The sequence below is a fragment of the Rattus norvegicus genome, chromosome 17 (genome assembly GCF_021556685.1).
Source record: "Rattus norvegicus strain SHRSP/BbbUtx chromosome 17, alternate assembly SHRSP_T2T, whole genome shotgun sequence".
In the NCBI taxonomy this organism is placed as follows: Eukaryota; Metazoa; Chordata; class Mammalia; order Rodentia; family Muridae; genus Rattus; species Rattus norvegicus.
This window is the reverse complement of record NC_141550.1, coordinates 85753695-85765000: the sequence shown is the minus strand read 5'-3', so window position 1 is coordinate 85765000 and position 11306 is coordinate 85753695. Positions and strand designations below refer to the sequence as shown.

The 11306-nt window shown below is 34.1% G+C and overlaps 1 protein-coding gene across 1 annotated transcript in view; it reads right to left on the bottom strand.

Moving 5' to 3' along the window:
• Malrd1 (MAM and LDL receptor class A domain containing 1) overlaps positions 1–11306 on the bottom strand; it is a 724504-nt gene that overhangs the window by 164828 nt on the left and 548370 nt on the right.

Sequence of the window (11306 nt, the reverse complement as noted above, 5' to 3'; positions counted from 1 at the left end):
TTATGTTGAGGTATGTCCTTTGTATTCATGATCTCTCTTTAATTTTGACTTTTATTTTAAAAAGGACATTGAATCTTGTCAATGTCTTTTTTTCATCTAGTGAGATGATCATGTGGATTTGTCTTTCAATTTCATGGAATAAATTTACATTAATTTATTAATTTATTAATTTACATATGTTGAACAATCTCTGTATCTCTGAATGATACCAACCTCATCATGGTGGATGATCATTTTGATTTGTTCTTGGATTTGGTTTGCAAATATTTATTGAGAATTTTTGCATCTATATACCAAGAAAAAATCTGGGCTATTTCTCCTCTTTTTTGTGTCTTAATGTTGTTTAACTATCAGAATAACTGTTGCCTGGTAAAAAGAAGTGAGCAATGTTATTTCTGATTCAATTTTGTTGAATAATTTGAGAAGTATTGGGGTTAACTCTTCTTTCAAACTCTGGTAGGATTTTGTGTGAAAACCATCTGGCCCTGGGATTTGTTGGTTGGGAGACTTTTAATTGCTGCTTCTATTTCACTAGGAGTTATAGCTCTGTTCAAATTGGTTATCTAAATTTTATTTAACTTTATAGCTTATTGAAAATTATCTATTTATTTTAGATAGTCCAATTTGGTGAAGTATAAGTTTTTAAATATGTTGCCATGATGTTATCTCTCCCTTTCCTTATCTAATTTTGTTAAGTTAGATTTTCTTTCTTTACCTTTTAGTTAATTTAGATCTTCTCTTTTTGGATTTTAGTAATTTGACTGAGAGATTGTAAATTTTATTGATTTTTATCAAAGATCTATTTCATTGATTCTTTGTATTATTTTTGTTTGTTTCTATCGTATTAATTTCAACCATGGGTGTGGTTATTTCTTGCCATCTACTCCTTTTAGGTAAGATTTATTCTTTTGTTCTATAGCTTTCACATATGCTGTTAAATTACTAATATGAGAGCTCTCCAATTTATCATGACATTTAGTGCTATGATCTCACTTCTATAAAATGCTTCCATTGTGTTAAATAAGTTTTGATATGCTGAGATTTAATTTTAATTCAATTCTAGAAAGTTTTAATTTCATTTCTCATATCTGTCTTGGCCCATTTTTTCATTCAGGAGTCAGCTGTTAAGTTTCTATGTGTTGCTAAGCTTTCTTTTGATTCTCTTGTTGGTGGTCAATTTTAATTAGTAGTTAGATAGGATTCAGTTTGTTACTTTAATATTTCTGTATCTGTTCAGGCTTTCTTTGTGTTTCATGTTTGGAGAAAGCTTCATGAGGTGGTAGAAGAGGGTATATTCTTTTGTATATACTAGAAAAGTTTTCTAAATATCTGTTAGGTCCATTTGGTTTATGATGTTAGTTAACTCCAGGATTTTTCTGTCTCGATTTTGTTTTGATAACCTATCTATTGGCAAGAATTGTGAAGTCTCCTATCATTGTGTGATGATTAATATGTTATTTAATAACTATTTTGTCTGATATTAAAATCACTGCACCAGATTGCTTCTTATTTTTTTGTCTCATATATTTTTCCGTTCTTTTACCTTTAGATGATGTCTATCCTTGAAGTAGAAGTATCTTTCTTGGATGTATCAGAAGATTGTATTCTGTTTTCACACATATTCTGCTACTTTATGGCTTTTTATTCGGGAATTGGGAACACTGATGTTGAGAGTTATCAATGAGCAGTGTTCGTTGATTCTAGTTATTCTGTTGTGATAATGTGTTTTTTGTTGTTGTTGATGTTGCTGCCCCATTGTTTTGTTTCCCCCAGCTTTTGATTTGATGGTCTACTATTATTTATTTTTTGTGTTTCCTTGGACATGGTTCGCTTCTCCAGGTTGAAGTTTTTTTTCTGGTGCCTTCTGTATGGCTGGATTTGTAGATAAAGACTGATTAATTTTGATTTTTATAATGGGATTTCTTTCTTTATATACTGTGACTGAAACTTTTGCTGGGTTTAGAAGTCTGAGCTGGCATCTGTTGTCACTTAGAGTTTGTACAACAACTGTCAGGCCTTTCTGGCTTGTAGAATCTCTATCGAAAAGTTGGGAGTTACATTCATAAGTCTACCTCTTTATGTCATGTGGATTTTTTAACCTTAGGATTTTAATATTTTCTTTGTTCTGTATGCTTAGTGTTTTGATTATTATGTGATATGTTGAAGTCTTTTCTCATCCACTCTGGTAGTGTTCTGTATGATTCTTGTAACATGATAGCCATCTCCTTCTTTAGGTTACGGAAATTTTCTTCTTTGATTTTGTTGACAGTATTTTCTATGACTTTGATGTGGATTATTCTTCCTGTGTTCCTCTTATTCATAAATTTGACCCTTCCTTTTTAAATTCTATACAAAATAACACTTAGAAAACTTGATGTGCAAATTTATACAGTGAAAAGCTCTAGAATATTAAAGTATATTTTATTGTAAATAGTTACCTTTTGTGTTTGCTTTATAAAACTATGTATAGTCTTTTATTCTTGTAAAGCTTCCACGGAATAGTACAATATTAAACTGCAGCTTCATTTGGTTAAATGAATTCTCCATCTATTTATCATGTGAAACTTTGATTTTGTGCATTTTGGACATTCTTGCCCGTCTCCTATTCACCACTGCAGATTACTTTTCTAGGATATGTTTCTAAGTATTTCTTTATTTTTCTTTGTCATTTTAGATTGTGCATGCCAGTGACACTATGCAATATATCGCTTCCTATTTCTGCTTCACATCCTGTCGGTTAGTTAGGTTAGTCCATGGTCTTACAAATGAGGAGTTATTTTTAAATGCTAAATGATGTTCCTTTTATATACCGCATGTGCATATATATTTTCTTTTTATCCAAATAGCACTTATTATCTATTAAAACTCTGTGTTAGTTCTTAAAAATAGCAATGCTTGGTATTAATTTTTCTATGTTCCAGTACATAGATGTTGGGATATTTATTCTATAGAGATAGATTTTTAGGCAAACTACCGTGTACTAATTTATTATTCTTGGCAAAGTTATCTGTATTTCCCTTGGAAGTCTGTTGCATTGATCCTGTGTGACCTCTGGCATATATTTGTCTATATTCCAGGAGTAATTATGTAAGCTCATTCTTTCCTATGCAGGTGTTCAATGTTCTGTTCAGCACTTTTCTGATCATTAACCTAATAAAAGAAGCAACTTTCATGCACAGTTAGGTAGGTTGAAAACAGTGTTTACTGGAGGACATACACAGGGTGAGGCTGTGTTCCCTGATTTTCTACATACTCTTGGGCTGTTTCTTAGTGAAGTTCTTGGGACTTTCTTGGTATTTGTATTATCCTGCTAGGGCAGTATCATTGACTGAGGGGTTTTAAAATCAGAAATGTATGTTCTCACAAGCCTGAAGATAAGGGAATCAAAATCAGAGCACCATACCCAGTGTCTCCTGGATTCTCTTTCATTGAATTTGAAAAATTAACATCTGATTCAAACATCTGAAGAGCTATTTTTTGTGATGCTTCATCTTCAATGCTGCTCATTTGTACTTCTATCTCTATCCTCACATGACTTGTTCTCTATAAAAGCTCATTTCTGCTGTCTTTCCTCACAAGCTCCCTAATCCTAGGTGGGTTTCATTATTGTCACTTAATTTAATGAAAATTTGCTTTTCCAAGTTTCTACCTTTAAATACAGTAAGATCAGGGATTAGAGACTTAAAGACACACAAATGAATTATTTGGGGGAGTAACACTATTTGGTCTTCAATGGCAATTTTCACTTTGATTTTAGAATATTTGTGTGTTTCTGTGAATGATCTATGGTGAGTTCCTAAGGCTTAGGTTTCTACTGTGCTTGCTTCATTCAAACTGGCCACTCCATCATCATCTCCCAACTCTTCCCCTTATTTCTTCCCTTCTATATCATCTTCTCCCTCTCTAACCCCACTCTGTTCTCCCCTTTCTCCTCCTTCTCCTCCTGAACCTTAAAATTATTTCAAGCTTTCTGAGTCCAGCCACAATTTTTGTAAAAGCTGTATAACAATATAGACATCTGGTTTTGTATACCTACATTTGTACATATGTGTGCATGTGTATAGAGCATAATGAACTGAATTAGAATGACATGCTACATGTATGAGAAGGAATTAGCTTTTCTACATAAAATTACATGTTCTTGTCTGGCAGCACTCCTAAGTAAATGAATATTACAGTCTTCTTTTGCCTTTTCAGAAAGCAAAGGCGAAAACCTACAATGAATTAAAGCAAGCTTGTCTTGATTAAGAAGTTGAAGGGAAGCCAAAAGCAAGGGACAGCATGGTGAAGCCCTAGAAATAGCTTAGATTAGGCTTTATGTTCTGGTCTTACTGCTCAGGCTTTGTTTTTTTGTGATACAAGTTTATTAAAAAAATTATTTTCTATGTTCCTTCATATTTGTGATAGGAAAAAAAGTATTTATCTCTCTCAGAACATACGCTTATCATGTACCCAGTCTGTATGTTACTCAAAAATATCAAATTATATCTATTGAATTCTTTATAGTTGAAATTATTGCTATAAGGACAGACAGGATATTATATGACTATAATCTCGGTGTTTTGAAGGTGATTGGTATCCTTAGTTATGCAATGAGTTCTAAGCTTATCATGAATACCTGGGACTCTTTCTTGAAGGAGGGATTTCTGGTCTCTTTGGAAACTCAATTTTGTCATGTGTTGTTCTCCTGGAAACTGTCTTATGAGAGGATGTTTTTGCTGAAGCAGATATGTGAGCAGATGTTTTAATGAGAACAGACACATGGTGTTTTCTGGAAGTTGCCTGGAAAATGGGCATGTGATGTTTTGCTAGAGCAGATGCATGACAGAACATGTGATGTTTGGAAAGTGTATAATAGAACCCAACAAACAGTGGATTGTGTTGCATGATATTGGTTCTCTTTGCCACTCTTTGCTGGTTTTTGTTGGGTTTTGTTGTGGCTGGCTTTCACTTACAATGCTGTGTGGTATTGGTTTACCTTGCCACTCATTGCTGACCATTATTTGTTGTGACTTTGTAGACAGAAACACACCAAAGAACCTCTAGTGGAATTCTGGCAGTTCCTTGCCATGTCCATGGACTCTGGTGGATTGCAGAGCCTCTTGGTTTCTTCTGAATTGAACCGCGGTTGCTGATTCATGAATGGGTTCACAAATTGATCGAGCTATCATTGCTAATTCATGTGAACTGAACTGCGGATGTCCTAACAACACAGATAAGAGTCACCCCAAAGAACTACTTCTAAACAGGTTCACATCCTTCTTTGCCCTATTAACATTTCCTTTCCTCTACTGCTGGTGAGCGGTGGGCTAGAAGGGAGGTTAAAACATTTAAGTACCCCTATTGAAGTAAGTTTTGAAAAATATCTTTATCAAAAGATAGTGCTTGACCAGACAAAAGAACATAGAACCAGAAACATATGACCTACACACATACTTCTCAAGAGTGATCAAATGCTACAGAGAATGTATAAATTACTAAAGTTGTGATGTCTCTACCACTCGAGTGTACAGACTAGTTATGTCGATGATCAATTAGATCATTAAAGAAAACATATGATTATGAAGAAAAGGAACAAAGGAACCTTGTGTTATGCCTACACTGATTTGAGTTATTAAAATGACACTCTTTCTATTGAGCTGAACATATATTGAGACTAAATATTTTTCTTCTGTAGACTACAGAGTAGACTGATGCTCATAGTTTCTCTTTATAATTAAACAATGTCTCTAAAATTGTTCACAAATAAGCCTGCAATGAATGTGGAAACTGTTCATAGAAGTTTCTAATGCAGAAAGTGAAATGATTTATAAATATCAGTTTAATTAATAGCAACACTGCAAAGCTAGGCCCTTTGAATATGTTGGTTTTTAAGAAAAACTTTGTATTTACCAGAAGATCAGAATTAATTAACGTCCTTAAAATTTGTCAGCCTATTGTCTCAGAGATCCCTAAACTAATTTGCTGAGCCATATTCTTGAATCAAGATGATATTATCAGGTTGCTTTGAGAAGAACACTCTGAAAATAATACTGTTTCAAATATTCATTAATAGGGATGACAATACAGCACCTGATCAGGAAGATTCAATTTCTTGGTCTTTAGATAACAGAATTGAGATAAAATTGTATAAATAACCAGGAAAATATTCTCTCAGGTACTCAAGAGACCCAACACATACTATGGAAGTTCAATAAAGGCAAAAATTACTCCCATTAACAGTTCTTACTTACTTCATTAAAATACATCACTAGTCACTCATGTGGGTCTCCTTGAACTCTGACAAGACATTTGTCCTGTCTACTGACTAGCCTTTCATCTTTCACAGTTGAGACTACCAGATTTTTGTGTCACTGATAGTGATAAATTATTAAAAATACACTAAAGTTTTTCAGTTATAAGGGGTGGGTCTGTGTGTAGGTCTAAACAACTCACGCATATCTATGTCTAGGTAATTCTCTGAATCACAACAATACAGAACAATAGCCAATTTTCACATCACCTCAAGGAAATGTAACATGTATTCAACCTTGGAAATCTGATTACCATCTGATCCAAACATCTGATACCTATTTTTGGTGCTGCTTCATGCTCAAAATAAACTATGTGCCAAACTATGTTTGAAAAATATTTACTGATATATAAACAGACATGTATCATAGTTTTAAATGAACAAACCTAGTACATCATATTAATATGATAAAACACTTTTGGTCTTTGGGTTTGGCTTTAGGTTTATGTTTGTTTGATTTTTGAGACAAGGCCTTACTATGTAGTCTATGCTATTCTGTAACTCTCTATGTAGACCAAGCTGGCCTGAACTCATAGAGATGCGTCAGCCTCTGCCTCCCATAACGATGGGATCATTAGTATGTGCCACCGTAACCAACTTAAAATAGTTTTATAGCCTGTCTTAGTTTGGGAGTTATCGCTGAGATAAGATATCATGACAAAGGCAATTTTTCAAAGGAAAACATTAAATTGGGGCTGGCTTACAGTATCAGAGGTATGTTCTATTATCATTATGTTTGAACACATGGTAGCATTCAGCTAGACATGGAGATGGAAGAGGAGCTAAAAGTATATATTTTGATCCTTCGACAACAAAAGGGGACTGTCTCACTGAGCATGGCTGAGCACATACGATACCTCAAAGCCTACCTCTACTGTGACACACTTTGTCCAAGAAGGTCACATCTACTCCAATAAGGCCATACCTCCTCATATTGCCACTCTCAATAAACCAAGCACTCACATACAAGTCTATGGGGGGGCATACCTATTTAAACCACCACAAGGCCTAATATATTAATAACAATGGAACTAGCTATAAATGGTGGTTCATATTGTATATTAGTCACTTTTTCATGTTTCCATGACAGAAATGCCTGATAAAGCAAACTTAAGGAATAGTTCACTTTGGCACAAGGTTTAAAAAAGAATAATTCCCACTAAAATTCCAACTCAATTTCCCCACAGAGATAGAAAGAGCAATTCTCAAATTATATGGAATAACAAAAAACCCCAGGATATCAAAAACTATTGTCAGCAATAAAAGAACTCCTGAGAAAATCACCATCCCTGACATCAAGCTATATAAAAAGAGCAATATTGATAAATAAACAGACAAACCTCATGTTATTGGTACAGGCAGGTAGCTCATTGGAATAGGATTTGAAGACCCAGAAATGAACCCACACATTTTGGTCACTTGATCTTGAAAAAAGAGCCAAAACCATCCAGTGGAAAAGAGACAGCATTTTCAACAAATGATGTTGATTCAACTGGCAGTCAGTATGTAGAAGAATGCAAATTGCCCATTCTTATCTCCTTGTACAAAGCTCAAGTCCAAGTGGATCAAGGACCTTTACATAAAACCAGATACACTCAAAGTAATAGAAAAAAAAAGTGGGAAAGAGCCTCGATCACATAGGTATAGGGAAAATATTCCTGAAGGGAACACCAATGGCTTATGCTCTAAGATCAAGGATTAACAAATGGTACCTCATAAAATTTCAAAGCTTCTGTAAGGCAAAGGACACTGTCAAAACAGCAACCAATATATTGGGAAAAGGTTTTTACCAATCCTACCTCTGATAGAGGGCTAATGTGTAGTATATAAAAAAAATTCAAGAAGTTAGACTCCAGAGAATCAAATAATCGTTAAAAAAAAAAGAGTACAGAGCTAAACAAAGAATTCTCAACTGAGGAATACCGAATGTCTGAGAAGCAGCTAAAGAAATGTTCAACATCTTTAGTCATCAGGGAAATGCAAATCAAAACAACCCTGAGATTTCACTTCACACCAGTCAGAATGACTAAGACAAAAAACCCAGGTGACAGTAGATGTTGGCAAGGATGTGGAGAAAGAGGAACACTCCTCTAGTGTTGGTGGGATTGCAGACTGGTACAACCACTCTGGAAATCAGTCTGGAGGTTCCTCAGAAAATTGGACATAGCACTACCTGAGGACCCAGCTATACCACTAGTGGGCATAGACCCAAAAGGTGCTCCAACATATAACAAGGACATGTGCTCCACTATGTTTCTAACAGCTTTATTTATAATAGCCAGAAGCTGGAAAGAACCCAGATGTCCTTCAACAGAGGAATGGTTACAGATAATGTGGTGCATTTACACAATGGAATACTACTCAGCTATTAAAAATAATGACTACATGAAATTCTTAGGCAAATGGATAGAACTAGAAAATATCCTGAGTGAGGTAACACAGTCACAAGAGAACACAAATGGTATGAACACACTGATAAGTGGATATTGGCCCAAAAGCATGGGATAATTTCACATGATTATATGAAAAATTTCACAGATCATATGAAGACCAAGAAGAAGGAAGACCAAAATGTGAATGCTTCCTTCCTTCTCAGAAGTGAGAACAAAATACAAATGGGAGGAAATACAAATGGGACAAAGAGTGGAGCAGTGAGGACCCATGACTCCAGCCACATACGTAGCAGGGGATGGCATTATCCAGCATCAATGGGAGGAAAAGCCCTTGTTCCTGATAAGGCTTTCCCCCCTCTATAGTTTTATTCTAGGGCATTGAGGTTAGAGAGGGTGGGTGGGAATGGAAGCATCTTCATAGAAACAGGGACAGGGGAAGGAGTGTGGAAGGGGGAAGGGGATAATGTTTGAAATGTATATAAAATATCCAAGAAAAAGTTATAATAAAAAACAAAATCAAATATAAAATAAAAAACAGAAGAAAGGGATTGGGGAGGAATGATGTTCAAAAGTGTTGTAGATATAAAAGTCCACTAAAGTAGACAAAAACATTACCAACAAAATTAGTATATAAAACAAGAAACAGCCATGATAAAACAATAAAAGAGTATAGTATATAGAAATGCAAGCTTTTCAAAAGTTGTACTAGAACCCATAAATATACTAGATTAAAGGAAAATCTGTTCTTTATCCCACTTATTGATATAAAAATTTTCAAGTGTCACATTTCTTATTGCTATTATATTTATAAAATGAAAATTTGAGAAAATCAATTTTTAAAAATTAGAAGTACTAACTCAGCCACCTGTTCCACTCATTCTCTCTTCATAGCCTTATTTCTATTCTGTGACCTACCTTGACTAGACATGAATCATCCTCTGTCCTTCCCAACTCCACCAGCTCTGACCTTATTTCCTTTTCTCTAGCAACTTATAACAAGCCATATGCTTTATCAATCATGTCTACATATTGCCTTTTCCCTCCTTCTGAAACATAAGCTCCATTATGACCAGGTGCTCTCGTTTAATCTCTGATGTACCAACAGTAGCTAGAAATATTCCTGCTATTTATTACACAAATTAATGAATATGCAAAATGACTTAAATGATATTGGGTAGGTATTCACTTGTTTCTTATTTTTGGATAAAAATGTAACTAAAGTATATATCATTATGCATATGTCCTTATGTGCTCTTTTTATATAACTGTTCAGGCAGAAGGCTTTCTAACTTGGTTCAAGAAATTCCCTTTCTGTATTAGTAAGTAGGTTCTGCCTCTCCACTGCATGTAGTTCACTCAGTTTTCTTGTAAGATTCTATTATTTTCTTCTTTATTATTTTCTTCTTATATTTAAACATTTATTCTACATGGAGCGCATGTTTACATATCGTATAGTACTAGGGTTGAAATCGATAGCCTTCTGGTTAGATGACCAGATATGCCACTGTATGAAGGAACATGCCCCTTCTTTATTCACATAAAATATCCACCCTTGGTCATATATTAAATGTGTTAAATCCCATAACTGATGTGAAGTTTTCAATTCACTAACCTGTTCAACCTTTCATCTAGCGTGCACTAATTTTATATTTTTACAGTAGAAACAAATCTTAAAGTGAAAAGAAAAGGAAATAGAACTTAGTAAGTCAAACGATAAGAATTTTCAAAGTAAAGATTAATTTATAAAACAAAACAGGAACAGACACCTATACTACAATTAAACTTTATGAACATTCAATCTATTTAGAAAGTATAAAAATAAAGCAATGTGTTCTGTTTTTTTCTGATCCTACAAGGTCTAAGCCAATCTTCCATACATTTCCTTTAAAATGCCATTTTGTTTCTATATTTATTATCCGGTGCTTTTCTACTTTTAGTTTTTATGCATCACTTGTTTGAAGGGATTATTACATTCAGGTTTTCTTAAAAACAGATCAAATAATTTGAATATGTTGGTAAATATGCATATCATTTATGAATACAAATGTTTATATACACATATTTGCATGCATAACTACACGTGTGTAAATATTTATGCATATAAATACATATAGGTTTATATTTATGTTTTTACACACACAAATACATATATGTTCATAAGTAAATATATATTATATAAATATGCATATCAATATACATTAGGAAAGAGAGACAGGCAAACAGACATACACAGAGAGAGGGACAGAGACTTTAAAAGGAACTTGCTAGTGAAATCAGAAGGGAGGTGGATCTGTAACTGTTAGAAGGGGTTACCATGCAGTCATAGGAAGGCTTCTGCCATTGATGAAGTCCAAAGCCAGCTCACCAAGAATTTCTTACCTTGCTGAAGGAGCTGGCCTTTCTGTTCTATTCAGACTGCCAGCTGGCATGAGACTACACTATAGCAGGTGATCTTTACTCAGTTCAACAATTTAAACGTCAACCCATCGTATAATAATGCTCATGTTGACAAATGAAATAAAATAAATCGAACATTTCAGGCTATTTGTTAACTCTAAAATACATACATTTTATATGAGAATAAAATGTCTAGCCTCCTAAAACAATTAAAGGAAAGAAGC